This window comes from Rhinatrema bivittatum, chromosome 2, assembly GCF_901001135.1.
Source record: "Rhinatrema bivittatum chromosome 2, aRhiBiv1.1, whole genome shotgun sequence".
NCBI lineage: Eukaryota > Metazoa > Chordata > Amphibia > Gymnophiona > Rhinatrematidae > Rhinatrema > Rhinatrema bivittatum.
In genome coordinates, this window is record NC_042616.1 from 37,387,961 (window position 1) to 37,407,605 (window position 19,645).

The following is a 19,645-nucleotide window of genomic DNA, read 5'->3' on the forward strand; positions in this document are numbered from 1 at the left end:
TTGTCAGCCACCTCCTTTGAGAACCAGATAGGTTTCATTTTTCTTTTGCTTTTCTTTACTTTTCTAACATATAGATTAGTTGACTTGGCAATTGCTCCTTTTAGATTGGTCCACTGTTGATCCACTTCTCTCTCCTGCCTGTGGAAGTAGTATCTTATAATATTCGGCCGTCATACCATCTGGACCGGGAGCTTTGCTATTTTTACTAACTTTTATAACCGAAGTTAATTCCTCCAGTCTAATGGAAGCATTTAGATGTTCAAGCTGTTCCCCTGAGATACGTGGAATCTGTAATTCCTTAAAGAATTCCTCCTCTTCTGGCATACCCCCCGCCCTATCTTCCTGGTATAACGCTTCATAGAATGTCCGGAAGCGGGCACAGATATCTTTACCAGAGGTAAGTGGTCAGCCTTTCCCATCCTGTAATTTAGATATATAGGTTTTGCCTCTGTGTATAAGGACCATATTAGCTAAGAGCCTACCTGCTTTGTTTCCAAATCTGAAAAGTTTGTGAGCACCGGTTCTCAACATCTTTTGGGCTCTAGTGTGTAAGAGGGCATTTAAAGCCCGTAAAATATCATAGTATGCAGTGCGGTTCATGCTATCATTCTTTTGGGCTAATCTTTGTTTTGCCACCCCTAATTGGTATTCTAAAGACAATATGGTTTTGTGTAGCGCTTTGGATTTAGCTATCATGTAGGACGTGATTTCTCCCCGCATAATAGCTTTACTGGCTTCCCAATAAAGCCCCAGAGTGGTGAGGTGTGCCTTGTTATGCCTGTCATACTCCGTCCAACGTTCTTGTAAAAAGTTTTGAAAGTCCTTGTCTTCTGCTAAATGACCTGGAAAGCGCCACAGCTTTTTCCCCTGGCTCTAAGTTCCTATCTAGCAAGTCCATCCAAACAGCATGATTGGAGACCGCTATAGCCCTTATCCGAGCTTCAGTCACCCTTGAAAAAAGAAAGTCAGAGATCAAGATGTAATCTATCCGCGACATGGTCGCATGTGCCCTAGACACGTGGGTATAGTCACGCTCTGTAGGATGCAGGAATCTCCAGATATCAATTGCCTGGAGCTCTTGACAGACATACGGAACCCCCCTATGTTCTACATATCCCCCCATAACATTAGCATGAGACCTGTCCAAAAGTGGATCATGAACACCATTAAAATCACCCAGTAGGATAAGAGGGCCTTTCAGCACAGGCAATATCTTGCCAACCAGGTCTTGGAAAAACAAATGTGAATAATTGTTAGGAGCATACACAGAACATATAGTGACCTCATGGCCTTGCAGCTTTCCCATAACTATAATAATCCGTCCCTCAGTATCGACGGTTTGTTGAATGAGTTTGAACCGTATATTTTTATGGATCAATATCGCTGTACCTGCCTTCCGCCCTATTGCCGGTGAAAAGAAACAGTGCCCTACTCACCCCCTCTTTAATTTTTCACTTTCCACTGTAGTGAGGTGGGTTTCCTGAATAGCAGCTACCTCAATCTTGTTTCTCTGCAGGGTGCTCAGAATCTTTTGCCTCTTTACTGGGTTGCCTAAGCCTCCCTCATTCCAAGTACCAATGCGTAGGTGACCCATCCTATTCCTTTAGCGAAGTTTTGTTTCCATAACAGAGATTTTAATGCCTGCTGGAAGGCCCCCCAGCCTAGGCCTCTAGCATGTACTCTTCCCCACCAACACTCATTTAGCACTTGTTGTCCTTCCCCTTGTAGCGCTCTTCGTGCCACATACAAAACCTTCAGCCACTCCTTAACCACTCATCCCCCTATTGCCCTCCCTGCTTTCCCAGAAACACCCCAACCTCCCTCCTTCCCCTTATCAACTCTCCCCCAAATAGAAATAATTGTCCCACTCCAAACCATTTGGGGCTCGAGGTCAGTGGAATTATGCATTCGGGTACCACCCCCTCTTTCTTAGAAGAATATCCTCAACATTAACATCAAAAACATTTATCCGGCACTTATGAACTAACAGTAGTGCCCACATGAAACAAAAAGATTTTTATATTTGAGGACGGTCCATTAGAGCCCTAGTACAATGCTAACCGCTCCCAGGCCATCCTCCATCCCATTCCGGTCGTCTTCCCGACAGCGGGCATCCTTTTTCCAGTAACTGTGTCTAAGGTGCTTTCAAGTTAAGTCACCTGTTCAAACTATTCAGCCAAATTCCCGCCTGCTCTGGAGCTTCAAATTGCAGGATCTTCCCATCCCTCCATTGCTGGGAATTGGAGCGCGAAGCGAATGTTCTTTGCAAATAGAACATTACATGTAGACGTAAAAAGTTTTCTTTTAGCTGCCACTGCCGCGGAGAAATCTTGAAAAATTATTACCTTGTCTTCTTTATAGACAAGTTCCTTCAGCTTTCTAAATGCTGCTAGGATTTGGGTTTTATGTGCCCAATCAAGGAATCTGGCGATCACCAGGCGCGGTCGGTTAGTGGATTCTCTCCTGGGACCTAGTCTGTGGGCCCGCTCCACAATCAGCTTTCCTTCCAGGGCTGGTGGAGAGCCCGGGGAAGCCATTCTTCCAGTATACTTTTAAGGTCACTGTCAGGAATAAGTTCAGGGAGTCCCATAAACTTTAAATTGTTCCTACGGGCTTGGTTTTCGAGGTCTTCCAGCTTACTTTCTGCCGCTGTGATCGCCTTCTCAATCGTTGAGACTCGTGAAGCCAGCGCCATATTGTCATCTTCCGCCGCAGAAAGCCTCCCTTCTGCAATGTCCAGCCGGCGTCCCACCTCTCCCATCGATTCTTTCAGGGCTTGAAGGTTTTCATTAATCCCAGCGAATTTAGGCTCCAGCCCCGTGATAACCGCCGTGGTTAGACAGGATATAGCTTGTTCGTCCAGCCCTCTGGCCTCCGGGCCTCCCCGCACAGCCGCCATTTTGTTTTCAGCTTCGGTGGATTTTGTTTTGTCTTTGCGCACCGCTTTACTGGACATCACCGGCTTCGGCACCGTGCCTGAACTGATCCGCCGCAGTTTGGAGGTCGGATCCCGTCGTCGGCACCGCACAATCTTCGGTTTGTAAGCGGGGAGGCCCGATTTTAGGGGGAGTGGTACCCGGAGCTGAGCAGTACACGAACTGCCTGGTTCACCGCATCACGTGACCTCCTCTCTGCATGCGAAATTTTATATCCGTTTTCCTTGAGACCGCTGACAGAGAGTAAGGTGTTTCCCACGATTTCTTTAAGACTGTATGTAGAATTTCTTGTGGTGGAAGAGATGTAGGTTCTCCTGGAGTATCGAACATTGTCAGAAGACCAAAGGTCTCTAATCTAGGGTCTGTCTCCTTTTGGACCTCTAGGTGTAATATGGTACCCAATTTCTCCAAACATTTGGGGTACGCAAGGTCCTCTGGAGGGGAATATGGTTCTTTCGGTGGTTCCTGTGGGTCCGATGGAAACAGAGTAGATGATGATGGGGAGGTTTGTGGAGATGGGGTATCGATAGGTGTAGTTTGGTTTTGAATTGGTGAAACTGGTCGTTTTGTTATTGGGGATGCCGGAGGCTCCACTGACCCCTAGAGGTATGATTATTATGTTCTGGGGAACTCATAGAATGATCATTAGGCATCTTAAAGGATGATTGAAGAGTTTCATAAAATCCTGCCAATGATTGTGATAATTGTAGAAATGCCTCTTTTGTGTGAGGAGGCATTGTTAAACGAATAGATGGTTTTGGTAAGTCACATGTTTTGGGGTGCATCATAGGTATTTGAGGTAAAGTACTTGGCATGTTGTATTCTCTCTCCATCTTGTTGTCTACTGTTCCCATGGAATCATCTGAGATAGTAGAAGCATCAGAGGAAGTGACCTGTATTATTTCTCTATGAGATAAGGGTGTTGCAGCTTGTGCATGCAACGACGCAGAAGTAGAAGGGCTTACTTGCCATGTTTCACTCGTCTTCATAGGTTTCCTATGGTGTGAGTGATGTGTATGTCTATTATGATGGTGTGATGAAGATCCTGTATGGTCCTTACGTGACGAAGGCGATCATTTCCTATGTTTTGTTGTCAAGCTCGAAGAGTAGGAAGAGCTCGAGCAGTATGATGTTACAGCTGGAGAGGTGCAACGAGACCTTTCTGAGGACTCATGTCGTTGTTTTAGGCCATGCTTTATTGAATGAGATGGTTGTTTGGATTTGTCTCCAGCTTCTTGTGGTGTTTCTTGCGACACCGTAAGCTTATGCATCGTTAGGCCTGTAACGTGTTGTATAGGCGTCGGACTTCTCGATGCTGTGCCATCTTGTATACTGTACCTGATGTCTTCTGCGCCATGTGCGCCGATGTTTCCGGCGCTCTGCATGCAGATTTTGACTTGTGCGCATATCTTTCTGGCGCCTTGCATGTAGATGTCTGCATTGCCGTTGATTCCGGTGCTGTGTGCACATCCCACGCCGTGCGCACATCCGACGTGCGCACCGATGGCACCGTGCGCGCAGACATCTTGTGCGCCAATAAAGTCTTGGGCGCAGAAGTTGTGTGCACCAATGGCGATTTAGGTGCAGAAGGCATCTTAGACGCATACATTTTAGGCACTGGAATTTTAGGCACCGTTGCTTCCTGCACCGATACTTCTGGCACTGTTGGTTCATTCGAATCCGATGGCCAATGCCTTTGTGGCGAGTCCTTATCTCCTACTGTGGAGGAGTGAGGATTCCACGAAGATGCCCGTTTCTGTGTTGGAGGCATTGTTTTTGAAGGGCCAGGCGATGAATGAGCCTCCGATGGCTGTGATGGGCTAAAAAGTTCTTTCATTCGATAGGCCTGTTGTTTCTGGGCTCTCGGTGACATTCGGGCACAGAACTGACAGGCTTGGAGATCGTGATCTGGCCCTAGGCATCGGTAACATCAATCATGGCCATCCGTGACTGACATTACCTTGCCGCAAGTGCAGGGTTTAAACCCCGATTTCTTAGACATTTTAGATTTTTGAGAAAACGTTGAGGAGAAGTCAGCTCCGCGTGTGATCCCGCTTGTGGAAAAAACAGCTGAGGAGAATCTGCTACTTTCCTGCGCGGAAACACACGCGCAGCCGCAGAGAGCTAAAATCTAATCTCTGCTTGGTAAAGCTCCGCCTCCTGGGCCTGATTGACAGATCCCATGACAGCATGGCTAATTCTGCCCTGCTATCAACGGGAAAAGCTTTACTCAAGTGTCATATCTCAAAATTCACCTAAGAAACCATACTGGAGTAAAAGCTTTCACTGAGAGTAATAATTCAAGAGTTTCCAGAAATTCTACACAGGACTGAAAGGCGACTTTCCGTAAAAAAAAAAAAATGAAGCAAAGCTAAAAAATCTCTCTTGGACTGAGGACTGTAGCATAAAAGAACTTGAGTAGTGCAGACAAATATCTAAGGGTGGATGTAGGTGCACAAGTAACTAAGACAAAAATCTAGTAAAGAGCACTATAGAATAATGGTGGCCAACTCCAGTCCTCAAGATTCACAAGTACACTGGGTTTTTCAGGAGATCTGTAATGAATATGAGCAGTTCTATATGTATAATCTATTTCTATAAGGTCCATACTGCCTTCAACTCTGGGGATATACAATCTCAGCATATGCTTATTCTTACAAATTATATGATGTGTATGAAGAAATATTCTTGTTCTTACATCCAATGTTTTAAATTGTTTATCTGGTCAATCTAGTACAGTATTTCAAAATTATAGGACAGTGAAGGATTTGCAAGTTGATCAATAGCTTATAAATTATTTTGTGTTAAAAGCATTTTTCAAAATCAGTTTTAGTCTTCTATAGCAGGAGTGGCCAATTCCAGTCCACAAGAGCCACAAGTAGGCCTGGTTTTAAGGATATGCATGAGATTTGTATACAACAGAGGCAGTACATGCAAATCTGTTTCATACTTTAGACCTTCAAGCATACCTAACAGCATCATCAGATCCCAGTACTCAAAAAGTACTGAAGTACAAAAGTAAATGGCCAATACTAGTGTCCTTCCTTTAACTTGGATGATCATTTCAGCAAGAGGAAGGAATGAGTGAGAATTTACTAGCTCATGTTGGGAAAGAGGCAACGGAATTTTCAAAACAAGATAAACTCTTTAAAATGATGGCTGCCAATGAAAATCAATTGGCAAGTACATAAATATAATAATGAGGTACATTACATTATGGAGAGGTAGATTAGAGGGAGGCACATTACATTACAGTGAGGTGAATTAGAGTGAGGTACATTATAGAGGTAGATTAGAATGAGGTGCATTACATTACAGAGAGGTAGATTAGAGGAAGGTGCATTTCATTAGAGTGAGGCACATTACAGAGAGGCAGATTAGAGTGAGGCACATTATATTATAGTGAGGTAGATTAGAGGGAGGTGCATTACATTACAATGAGGTAGATTAGAATGAGGTACATTATACAGGGTGGCCCATGGAAAAGTAGCCCGCCTCCAATACTAGTGCATTGGAGGCAGGCTATGTTTTCCATGGGCCATCCTGCAGTAGGAAATACAGAGAGTTGCTTCAGAGACACCACAATGTTCAAGATCAGACTCATGAATGGTTAAGGAGAGGTAATCTTACATCTGAAGATGAAAGATTAATAATTGCTGCACAAGATAACAGATTACAGACGAAATGGTTTACAGCCAGCATAGAAACAATTGATAAAACAGATTAATTTAGATTCTGTAAAACAGAACAAGAAACTGGTAAACAAATTTCTGGGGAAATCCAATCACACAAGAAGGAGCAGGATAAACACTCCAGATATAGCAATATCAAATCCCACAAGAGTGCAATAAACTCATAGGTCCAAAATTCCTTTAAATTCTCATCCAGAAAAGTTTATTTTAAATCCAAAACGGCAACTCCATTGCTCACTTAAGTCAGACTAAACCAGTTCGCTATGAGGGTCCTGAAAGCGAACTGGTTTAGTCTCGATTTGTGCGCATATCTTTCTGGTGCCTTGCGCGTAGATGTCTGGAAATGAGGGTGAGGAAATGAGGGTCCTGAAAGCGAACTGGTTTAGTCTGACTTAAGTGACCTATGAGTTTATTGCACTCTTGTGGGATTTGATAAACAAATTTCTGGGAACATTTTGTTTCCTCCACAACCTTCGGTGAAACAAGTAGATTTTAACAAGCTGAACACAAATATGCATTTATTATGTCTGTATCACGTACCGTTTGCCAGAAAAGTGCGATACACATTAAGCATTGTTACTGGTCTGTAGTGACATAAGCTATAATGGCAATCCATAGCATTGGGATGGCAAACGGCATGGATGGTCACACACCTTTCAGCCAAGCTCGCAGACTACTGGCGCAAGATGCGCAACATATATGAGGAGCCCATTCTCTGTCCTGGTCACCAATTTTGCACCCAAAGAATAGCTCATATGCCTTCTTGTTTTGTTTTTTTTTAATTCTTTATTTATACAATTTTTAAACAATACAGACAGCAATATCCACTTGCCATTTGAAACAGGTACAGGAAATAAGTAGAACAAAACAAGAGATAGTATTATTTTACCACTCTACGTATACAGTATTATCCCTGTTATAAAGAAAATAGAACCATTGCGTGTTAATAATATGAGCAAAATAAAGTAAATTATTTGTAAGAAATATTTATGGTTCCTATTTTTATAATAATTCAACTCGGACAGGGTACAGTAACAGGTAATCTGGCATCAAGAAACTTACGTAACTCTAGGGGTTCAAAGAACACAAACCTTTCCTGCTGGTATTTTACCACACACGTACTGGGATAGTATAACATATGCTGAGCACCAATAGAATTTAATTCAGGATTCATTTGAAGGAAATGCTTTCTACGTAACTGAGTCATCCTGGTTATATCAGGATATGTCCAGATTTTTTGATTTAAATATAATTTTTCCCTATTTATTAATGCAAGTTTTAATATCTTATCTCTATCTCCACTATTCTGAAATTTCACACACAATGTGCCTCGATATTCTACTTGTTCAGTCATTGACTGTTCCAGAAAAGCAGTCAAATTACCTGCTTCTAATTGTTGCACATTATGTTGACTTACTTCATTTTTCTTTTTCCCCATTACAACAAAGAAGATTTTTTCAATAATTGGAATTTCACCTATTTTTAAATTCAAATTTTCCATAAGATATTGTTTATACTGCTCATAAGGGGAAATTAACTTCACTTTAGGGAAGTTTAGTATTCTCAGATTGTTATACCTCAAAAGGTTTTCAATATTTTCTATTTTCTTTGTATTTATGGGGTCTCCCTGTATCAGAGTAGTCTGAATTTTCTCCACTTGTTCTAATTTTGTGGAGATACTAACTAGTTTCTCCTCATGTTGTACCACTAAGGGTTCAACTTTAGATATCTGATCTTTTGTTCCATTAACGGATGCATTTAAGGACAAAATTAATACTTTCAAATCAGTTAGGGTGGACCAAATAGTCTCCAGCGTTATCGGGTGTGACTGTGAACCTAAAGGGTTATTTAAACTTACTGATCCTAAAGGGCAGAGTCTACTTCTCTCCTCCAAATCCTCTGCCCTCCCTTCCAACGCTAGTGATGGTAAAATTGTGAGGGGTTCCTTTATACTCCCCCCAATTTTGGGCCTCGCACCTTCTCTCTCCGTTTCTCCTCCATTAGGGGTAGATTCACTCAACCCAGTAGGTAGAGAACCACCTCCCAAAAGCGGAGCTTGTGCAAGGCTAGGCGGTGGAGGGGTCACGGGTTCTCCAGGGCTCAATGAGATGTTAAAATCCAGAGGTGATCGTATTTGCTCTATACTTTCACCAACATCTGGCATCTCTCCTGGATATGTGGAACCAGTTCGTGGGAAAAATTTTCCTATGGTAAGTTGCGAGGGGGTACTGGTCGGAGGGATTGGAGGGTCCCCTCTGACTTTCCCCTTTCTCTTTGTATGGGGCATAAGTCTCAAGAAAATTCCCAGGTAATTATTCCCTCGAAATTAAACTCACGTTTTGGTTCTAGGACAGCTGAGAGGACCTATATTCTCCGCCTCCACTCCGTCCACGCTCGGACTAAGCCGGACAAAGCCGCACGCGCCCCTTAGGCGAAGTGCCGGTGGCGATGATGCGCCGCGGCCCCGCCTATTTTATAGGCGGTCTCCTCCTCCGAGCGTCACGGGGTCCAGGGACCAAGGAAAAAGTTCTTTACTCTGTATCCACAGGCACGGTAAAAGTTCTTTTCTCTGGCAATGCAGGCGTGATTAAATCCAAACAGCTGCAGCTTCCTGCTACAGCCCCGCCAGTTTTATAGGCGGTCTCCTCCTCCAAGCGTCACGGGGTCCAGGGACCAAGGAAAAAGTTCTTTACTCTGTATCCACAGGCACGGTAAAAGTTCTTTTCTCTGGCAATGCAGGCGTGATTAAATCCAAACAGCTGCCTCGTATGCCTTCTTAATGAGTACAATCATACTCCTTTTCTGTGCTTTCAGAGTAAATTCACCACAGATGTAACAAAACGTGTCACGGCTATTACGACATTGGCGCGACATTTCATAAAGTATATGAAATTAAATCCACGAGCTTTAAACTCAACAGTTTTAGCAATACGATTCGCTCATTCACACAGATGTTGCATAGGAGACGACTCATTGCTGCTGCTTACATAAGACTGCTTCGTCATGGAAACCAGTTGGAATCTTGCAGCCGAGCTGGGGCTTGGCTGAGCAAGTTCTGGCATGATCAGGCAGAGTTTCTTGGTGTATTTTTTAAAAGGTTAGTCTCTGTTACATGTTACGTTACTTATGGTCGTCAAAAATACGACAATGTTAAAAATCATAAAAACTACTGTCTAGCAAGAAAATATATGTACGCGAGATTATGTTTTAAAATTTCACAATTATTGTAACACAAAATTGACTGTTTCTCAAAAACCTTACGTGATGTACAAATTTCGAAGTAATATCTGTGATCAGCATAAAAAACACTTTTTGGAACAACAAAAAGCCTGAAGGAAACAAAAACTTTGTTTACCAGTGACACACCTTATGTTTAGTGTTGCTGTCAGAAGGCTTGTATACAAGATGGCATAATGAAGTGGCACATCTAATCCACTGGAATTTGTGTAAATATTGTAACACTGAGCCAGAAAAGCACTGGGAACACAACCCTGAGAGAATTGTAGAGAATAAAGAAGTTGTGATCTGGGACTTCCCGCATCTCAATAAATAAGCAGCTTGATGCAACAAAACTGGATATTGTGATAGAGGAGAAAACCACAAGAATGTCATTGCTGATAGAGATGTCAGTACCAGGAAACTATTCTGTGTATCATATGGAGAGAGAGAAGATCCTCAAATATCAAATGATGCAATTAGAGACCATGAAAATGTGGCAGTGTTTTCTTCCCCTGAAGAAGCTTGGAGTGAATACAAAAAATTGCAAAATCCACTAATGCCAGGAAACAACCAATATAGAAAATTAATAAACAATTCCTGAAGAGAATTAGGGTGGGAAGCTCACCGAGACCTCATATATCGTATACCCTGTGTCAGGGTTTAATGAGAGCTTATAATGATGCAAGCTTCTCGTAATATTATAATCATAGGTCTCAGTGGGCTAATTATTGTGGGACGCTGTGAGGAGAGCTGTCCCGACGCACTTAAGGTCTCTAAATGTGCTGGAGAGTTGTACTTAACTTGCAACTTGCAGCTTTGATATCCGGCATGAAGTTGTAGAAAGCTGAAGATGAAGGTGATAAAGTGGTCGAATCCGACTTTATTACCGACACGACGTGTTTCGGAGGAAACCTCCTTCCTCAGGGGGTCGGGTACCACTGGTGACTGCTTTGTATTTCTTACCGCAGATACTTTGCTTATGTGTGCAAAACGTTGACACAATTTGCTGAACCGGATGGCGTCTCTGTGAACACTCTTGTCAAAAAGCTGTGGTCAGTCGCTGTGCCGTGAATGAACTATCAGCAGCTTGCATCATTATAAGCTCTCATTAAACCCTGACACAGGGTATACGATATATGAGGTCTCGGTGAGCTTCCCACCCTAATTCTCTTCAGGAATTGTTTATTAATTTTCTATGAAGCTTGGAGTGAAGCATTTTAGGTTAATATAATTGCTGCTCACCTACTTGAATGAGGTCATTGCTTATTTTCTTAAATGATGTCTTCCACCTAATATAATATGAGAGAGATCCATGGGCAATTGCATGTCAAGAACTGGGAAATGTGTGAATCCCTTGAGAATGGTGAATTGAACGATTCCTCTATTATTTTTTTTTTTTTTTTTAAATTGGGGCTGACTATAGGGTTTTTACTAAGCCACAATGATCTCTACATTTGTTGAGGTCTTCATTATGACCCCTTTTTGGCAATACCATTATTTTTTAGATGGTTTTTTCTGTTTGACTTTTGATGTTTGTGGTGTTTTTGTGTTTATTTCTTTGCAGGTGCTTCCGTGTTTGTATAATATGAGATTTATTAAATTTTGTATTTGCTTTAGTTTGTCTTATTTTTTAATGTTTAGATAAATGTATTCAGTTTTTTTGGTGTGGGATGGATTTAATGGTTTTATTAATTGAAATCACCCAGGCTTCCATGGTTGAGACCAAAAGTAACAGCGATAACTGTATGGAATCCTTGAAATTGGGTTTTGATGAGGATGCGTTTAATTTAAAGTTTGTTGAGTTCACTCATTCCATGAATCTTTTCCGTAATGAATTAAAACAACTGACGTTAAAAAATTAAATTAGAAGAGATGAAGATGATTATTGCCAAGGTTTTGTATATCCTTGGATGTCTAATCGACATGGTAAACAAACTGTGACCTTTGACTCTTTCTCTTCTGACAATTTCTGTGGTGAGGACTTGGGTTTGGCTCCTCTTTAGAAGGTACGTAAGGCAAAAGAGGCTTAAGAAACACAAAAGAGGGTACAGCGATGGAGAATTTGGAGTCCGGTATACCTGAGGACTCATCCTCGGTAGGTTCGTGGATCTCCTAGTCTGTTGTGAATTTAACTTCTCGATTTATCAACCCTTATGAATTGCAGGTACTTAATAAGGGTCCATCATTTATGCTAACTCTTTACATGATCCATTCACATTTTGCACCTTTCTCTTAACTTAAAAGTCCTTACATAATTATTTTTTTCAGGATAAGTCTGATACTTTGGTTGAGGCAGATCAGTCGGTGGCATGTAAATGCTTCCCTTGGGGCCCTCTGGCCCCCGGTGATCATGTTAATTTTGGTCAATGAATTTATGTCGGGATGAATGCTATACTTTTTGAATATTGGCAGCTAATAGAAACTTCATTATTAAGCAAACTGATAAAAGAGGTTGTACAGTTTTACTTGACAAGAGCATGTATAAAGTTGAGGTCTGTCATCAATTGAACTTATTTATTTGTTGAGTTTTATATACCGTCATTCAGAAAAGCCATCATAACGGTTTACAAGGTTCAACTTGCAATACATTTAACAATTGAGCAAAAAGTATAACAGGATGCATATTAAACACACATGAGAGACCTCCGATTACAAAGATATTAACTAGAACTAGCACTATGGATTGCACGAAGGGGGGCACAAAGGGGGGGTGTCCCTTCGGCGCGCGACGCACGGCACGGGACGCCTGGTGTTCCGGTGCCGTTTAACGGTCCAGCGCTGTCATCAGTGATGTCAGGGGGGGGCGGGTCTCCCAATCGGGGTTCTTACATGGCCCTTCCTTTTCAGTTCCAGGTGAATTCTTACTTTGTTTTTCTTTTTTTCTCCTGGATGTGGGTGCTGCAGGGTGCCCGATAGTGATGGTGGTCTGTCATCAATTGAATAATAGTGTTTGAATAATTCCAATTCTAATGAAAGAAATTTCATCATTGCTTTTGTCAGCTCTTATGCAAAGTTTCATCACTGATAAGGAGGCAACGTTTTTGGCTGCAGATTCTCCTAGGGTACTCTGTTTATGTTTTACCCAGAATTCATAGTAACCATAGCAATGATGGCAGATAAAGACCAAATGGTCCATCCAGTTTACCCAGCAAGTTGCTTATTGAGGTAACTACTGATGATAGTAAGCTGCTTCATGGAGTTTACTTTTATAGATTCCATTAAGGGTAATAAATGCCATTCTATGCAGGTTATCCCCCTGCAGAAATGTAACACCTAATGATAACAAAGGTTGCTCCTTTTCTTCATTTCCAAACTCAACATGTTAAGGATCTTCAGTGTTTGTCCCATGCCCTTTCTAATTCATTTATTGTTCTTGTCCTCACCACTTCTTTCAGGAGGGCATTCCAGATGTACACCACCCTCTCTGTGAAGAAATATTTCCTTATTTTGGTTCTGAGTTTCATATCCCCTCCCCCTCCCCTCTGCTTCTTTATTTTTTCATTATACCAATTTACCCCTCATACTTCCCTATTTTTAGGGTAATTTAATGGCACTTGTCTTTTTGTCTCCTTTCTCTTTTGCTTTTTTAAGAGTAGTTTAATTTTGTAAATTTGCTTACTTTGTTTATTATACCTGTTTTGTGTAATTTTTATTCTTTTTATTTTGATTTGATTTTTAATATTACCCTTGTGAACCATTTTGATAAAATTTTATTTGTAAAAATGGTGTAGAAATACTTTTAAATAAATAAATATCATGACCCCTAGTTGTACAGTTTCCTTTCCAATGGAAAAGATTTGATGTGTGTGCATCATTAGTACACTTGAGGTATCTGAAGGTCTGTATCATATCTCCCCTGCACCTCCTGTCTACTGTTTTGGTTGCCTTCCTCTGGACCACTGCCATCCTGTCTCATTCCTTTTTGAGATAGGGTCTCCAGAACTAAACACAGTACTCCAGGTGAGTCCTCACCAAGGACAATGTACAAAGGCATTATCTCCTTTTTACTGCTGGTGGTTATTTCTCTCTGCTGCCCAGCATAATTCTGGCTTTAGCTATCACCTTGTCACATTGCTTTGCTGGCTTCAGATCACCTGACATAATCACCTCAAGGTCCCTCTCCTGGTCCGTGCATATTAGTCTTTCACTCCCCTATAGCATACAGCTCTTTTGGATTACTGCACCCCAGGTGCCTGACTCTACAATTCTTGGCATTGAATCCCAGCTGCCAAATATTCAACCATTCTTCAAGCTTTCATAAATCACACTTCCTTCACTCTACTCCTTCGGGCTTGTCCACTCTATTGCAGATCTTAGTATCATCCACACAAAATTTAAACTTTTCCGTCTAAAACCTTCCGCGATGACGTTCCATGAAGATATTGAACAGAACCAGTCCTAAAAGAATACTTGAGACACTCTCCTTAACACTGTTTTTTCTTCACAGCAGGTTCCATTTACCATTATACATTGTCTCCTGTCAGTTTAGCAGTTTGTAGTCCATTCTACCACCTTGGTGCCAACAGCCAATCTTCTCAATTTTTTTCTTGAGCCTCCTGTGTGAGACCGTATTAAAACTTTGCTGAATCCAAGTAAATCACATTGTGTGCTCTTCCTTGATCCAATTCTCTAGTCACCCAATGAAAAAAATCAATTAGATTTGTCTGACAGGTCCTCCTCCTGGTGAATCCATACTGCCTCAGATCCAGAAACGCACTGGATTTTAGTTCACTGCACTCTCCTTTAGCGGAGTCTCCATTAATTTTCCCATCACCGAGGTGAGGATGACTGGATTGCAGTTTCCAACCTCTTCCCCGCTATCACCTTTTGTGAAGTGGGACCACAACTTCTCTTCTCCAATCTTGCTGCTCCACTCCAATTTCCAGGGATCTATTGAACAGGTCTTTCAGCGGACCTACCAGCTTACCCCCGAGCTCCCTTAGTATCCTGGGATACTTCTCATCCGGCCCCATGACCTTGTCCACTTTCAGTTTTCCTAGCTCTTCCCATTCATTCTATTCTGTAAATGGGCTTGCATCTACCCCACTCATATCCATGCTCTGGACAACCAGCAACGGTCGTTCTCCAGGGTCATCTTTGGCAAACACTGAACTGAAATATTTAATATTTCTGCTATTTCTTCATCTTGCTCCACACATTGCTCTCTTCAAGGCTATAGCCCTTCCAATGTGTCGAGTAAATAATCCTCCCCTGGGAGCGCTTGGAGTCCAGGATTCTCTGTACTTTGAACTCTGTTGTCCCTTCCATGGTTACAGGAGTAGAAGTGGGTGGTTTCTTTTGTTTTCATTTTAGGACCACAGGTTTTAAGAGTGACACATGAAAGGAGTTGTGTATTTGGAGAGATGGAGGTAGACATAAGTGGTTAGTCACTGGTCCCAACTGTCAGGTGACAGGGTAAGGTCCTATAAAGTTGGACATGAACTTTGTGGAATCTGTTTTAAATGAATGTTTTTTTTGTGCTCAACCACACTTTTTATCCCTGGTTGAAATTGAAGCCCGGGGCACATCTCCTGTTGGCACTGGTCTTGAATTTCTCCGTAGCTTTTTGTACGATGTTTGGTTGTTTTACAAGTTTCCAATACAATACCATTTCTCCTACCTTCAATGCCAGTAACAGCGATTGGCACTTCCCCAAATATACACACGGCAACAGTGACAGCAGCAGCAGAGGAATGAGAGAGGCTCTGAGGTTGCTGGCAAAAGAAAGAGGAGGGGGTCTGCCTTCTGTGTGTGCATGTGTATGAATGGGAGTCTGCCTGGGGGTGTGTCTGTATATGAGAATGAATGGGTGCCTTCCTAGAGTTTGTGTGAGAATAGGGGTGTGTGTGTGTGTGTGTGTGTGTGTGTGTGTGAGAGTATGAGAGAGAGAGAGAGAATGTGTGTGTGTTTATGAAGGAGCCAGTGAGATTGAGAGCTTGTGTGTGGGTGTATGAGAGAATCGGGGGGGGGGGGGGGTAAGAGCATGTTTGTGGGCATTGGGGGAAGAAAGAAGGTCTTAGAGCCTGAGAGTGTGTCTGTGTCTGTGAGAAAGAGAGGCTCTGGGTATGTATAAGAGCATGTTTATTTATTTTATTTATTTGTGTGTGTTTATATACCGAAGTTTGGTACATGCCTTCACTCCGGTTTACAAGTAAAACAACTTATTACAATGAATGTCATAACAGATATAACAGCAAATATAAATATAACAACTTCTTACAGTCGGGCCGATACAGTAAGGACGCGTAGTAAGAAACAGTGCGGCAGGGCCGGGCGCCCGCTCGTTTGCCGCGCGCACATTTTGGTTCACAAGCCGCTCGATTCGGTATTCAAATTAGACGCAAATCCAAGCAGCATCCAAAGTGCGTCAATGAAGCGGTAGGTGTTCGCAATCAGTTTTACTGTATAGAGCGGTATGCAGCGCCTATACAGTATCCAGGGTGCGCTGGTACCTGTCATTTGAAATGTCATTCCACCAGGTAAGTGGATAGTTCTTTTCTACATGCCTCGCTGCCTTGAGCGCCCAGCCGGACGTCCAAGCCGCGACCTTGGACGTCCAGCCGGGCACTCAAGGCAGCGGGGCCTCCGATCATGGATGCCCGGATACAGGTGGGAAGATCCATGAACGGACGCCGCGACCTTGGAAGTCCGAGGCGTGGCTTCCTTCCATGGACCTTCCCGCCTGTAGGCCCCGCTGCCTTGAGCACCCGGCCGGATGTTCAAGGTCAGACGTCCAAGGTCGCAGCTTGGACCTTCGGCCGGGCGAAGCTGACTAAACGCCACACTAACGCCAGGGTCAGGGTAGGCGGTAAATATTCAGGTTAAAGAGGCGGTAATCTGGGCGCATGTTACTGTATCGGAGGGAATAGCTAAATCGATCATTAACATATCATAAACATGCGGCGGGCGGAGATGGATTCGCGTCCATTTCGGCAAGGAGTAAGGACACTTAAAACTGGATACTGAATTGCGGGGTCCGCTTTACGCGTCCAAAATATGCGTTCAAAGCGGGTTAAAAATAGGGTAACTACAGCCGCGCTTTACTGTATCAGCCCGAAAGGGTGTCATAGCAGTTAAAAACAGGTACACTAGTTAAGATTTAACTTTACTATAAGTAACATGGTGATATTTTGATTTGTTAAAGGTAGCTTGGTTTCATTTAACTTTGCAAACAGTCAGGGTAGTTATTGGATACATTTAACTGTACTAGCAGTTTAGGTAGTTGATGGTTACTGTTGTGCATTGATAATATTTATTTGTCCGAGTTTTTTTCAGTGCTAAGGTTTCTAATCTTGATGTGAATATTTGGTGGTGATTTTATTAACAGATGCCGTCTTTGTAAGTTTGTTTAAATAGGAATGTTTTTTTGAGTTGTTTATTGAATAGTTTCGTGTCGTTTTGTAACCTGAGGTTTTCAGGTAGTGAGTTCCATAGGCGAGGTCCGGCTATTGAAGCTGCTCTTTCTCTATCTATCTATTTATTTATTTATAGATTTTTATATACCGACAACCGTTTGCACATCGTGTCGGTTTACAGATAACTTAAAACCTTTTGGCAGTGTCATTACATAGAACTTTTTGGCAGTGCCATTACATTACATAGAACAGTAAACTATGCATACAAGAGAAAAACATGAACATATGGAAACTGGGTAACTATTTACAGGGAACGACTGTTCCTCAACCGGGGATGGATGAGGGGAAAAATCAGCAGGAGCACTGTAAACAGCTCTTTCTCTAGTTGTAGTTAGGCTAGCAGTTGTTACTGATGGTATGGTGAGCAGAGCCTTATTAGCTGATCTGGTGTTGTGCTGTGGGATATGTTTCTGGAATATAGAATTTAAGCATTCTTTTTCATTGTTGTAAAATTTCTTTTTCAGTCTTTTTCATTGTTGTAAAATTGTTGTAAAATTGTTGTAAAATTGTTAAAATTCAGTTTCCTTGTATTATTTCTCACCTGATCCATGTTCTGATCATGTTCTTCCCACTCCCTATGTTTGTGTTACCCTGAGATTCCCACTGTTCCCCTTTCCCCTTCCTTCCCATGTTTACAATTTCTGTGAAACAACTTGAACTTGACTTTAATGTTACCTCCAACAGATTAATGGCTTAAGTTACTCTTGCGTTTAATTACTTAAATGAAACACACATGGTTGATTATAGTTACAGTAATTATATCTTGGTCTATGGAAACATTATTCATATAAAGCCTCAAGCTGCGAATTTTTTACTTACTCTATAAACTGTTATATGTAAAGTTGTTACTAACTTATATTTACTTTACTGTTTACTTATTGTATAAACTGTTTAATGTAAAGCCTGTTGCTAAAATTAATGTTTACTGTAAACCGAGGTGATGTATAACTATACGTACCGCGGTATATAAGAATCTCTAAATAAATAAATAAATAAATATATGGTTTTGTGTATTATGGTAAGTAATTTGTATTCTATGCGTTTCACTATGGGCAGCCATGTGTGTATGTATATGTGACAGTGTATGTGTGAGAGAGAATGGACATGCGAGTATGTGTGAGAGAGAGAGGATAAAGTTTGTGCGCCCCCCCCCCCCCCCTCCTTATCTCCTTACCCCCTAATCCTCAACAATCTCAGGGTGATTGGAAATCAAGAGTTCCCAGGCATGGACAGAAGAGGCTTTTTAAAATCCTTATCAGTTTTAATTATTGGGTTTTATTTGAAATGTGTACTGTTTTGAAATATTTTATTGATGCTTGGGAAATTTAAAAAAAAGATATATGATTTTAATTAAAAGAAGTTATTCTATTTGTCAGTACTTTTAGAATATCCTTTTATTAGAATGGTTCTACTATTATAAATGATGCCTTATGTTTCTTGATTTCATGAGGAATGGTGGTTCTGTTTTTCCATTGTTACACACTTAGACCTAGATTTATTATTTTGCTATAAATTTTGCATCCATGATGGCTGGAGGGGGAGAGAGAGCGAGCCTCTGGGGTGCCACAGATATTAGTCAACTTTTTATACCACTGTAGGAGGGGCAACTAGTAACTCGAGGTGAGGGTCTGGTGGTGGCCTAGGTTTTAGTGGCCAGTTTTACATGCACAGTCAGAAGTACGAACGGCACAATATACATCAGGAAAGATTTGATGTGATTTGGAGTGAAGAAAGGTACACAAAAATAAGATTTGTACAATGTACTCTCGACCTAGCTTGATAGTGTCCGATTTTAATATCGGCGTACATGTGCGGGCAGATAACCTCGCACGCGCGCAACGGGGGCGATTTTACAAAAATATGAGCGGCGTCGCAAATAGGGTTTTCCCAGTTTCCTATTCCCCTTCTTACTCTGCCTCTCTTTTCCCCTCTTCTCCCTAACCCCTACCGAGCTAGCGTAAATTTTTTTGTTTTCTTACCTACTGCTCCTTTGCCCCGCCCTGCCCCTTTTCGATGGCCCGGCACGTCTATACGTACCAGGAGATATGTGCATGGCTGGGTTGTTTCTAAAATGTGCTTGGCTCGGCCACGGGCGTTTCTCCCAGATTTTATGCACGACGGGCTTTGAAAATTCGGGCGTTATGTGTCTGCTATTATTGTGAGGTGACACTAGAATTTGAAAATATTTTTTTGTATGATGTGTTGTAAGGGAAACATGCAAGTTCCGTTGTTGGAGGAATTTTCGTGGATGCACAATGTATTACAGAACTGGAAGTGCAAGATTTATATTGACATTCTGTCCCTTCCTATATACATTTCAGACTTCACTTTCATAGCCATCAAATAATTTTAAGAGTAGTTTTACTAGAAGTGTGAAACTGGT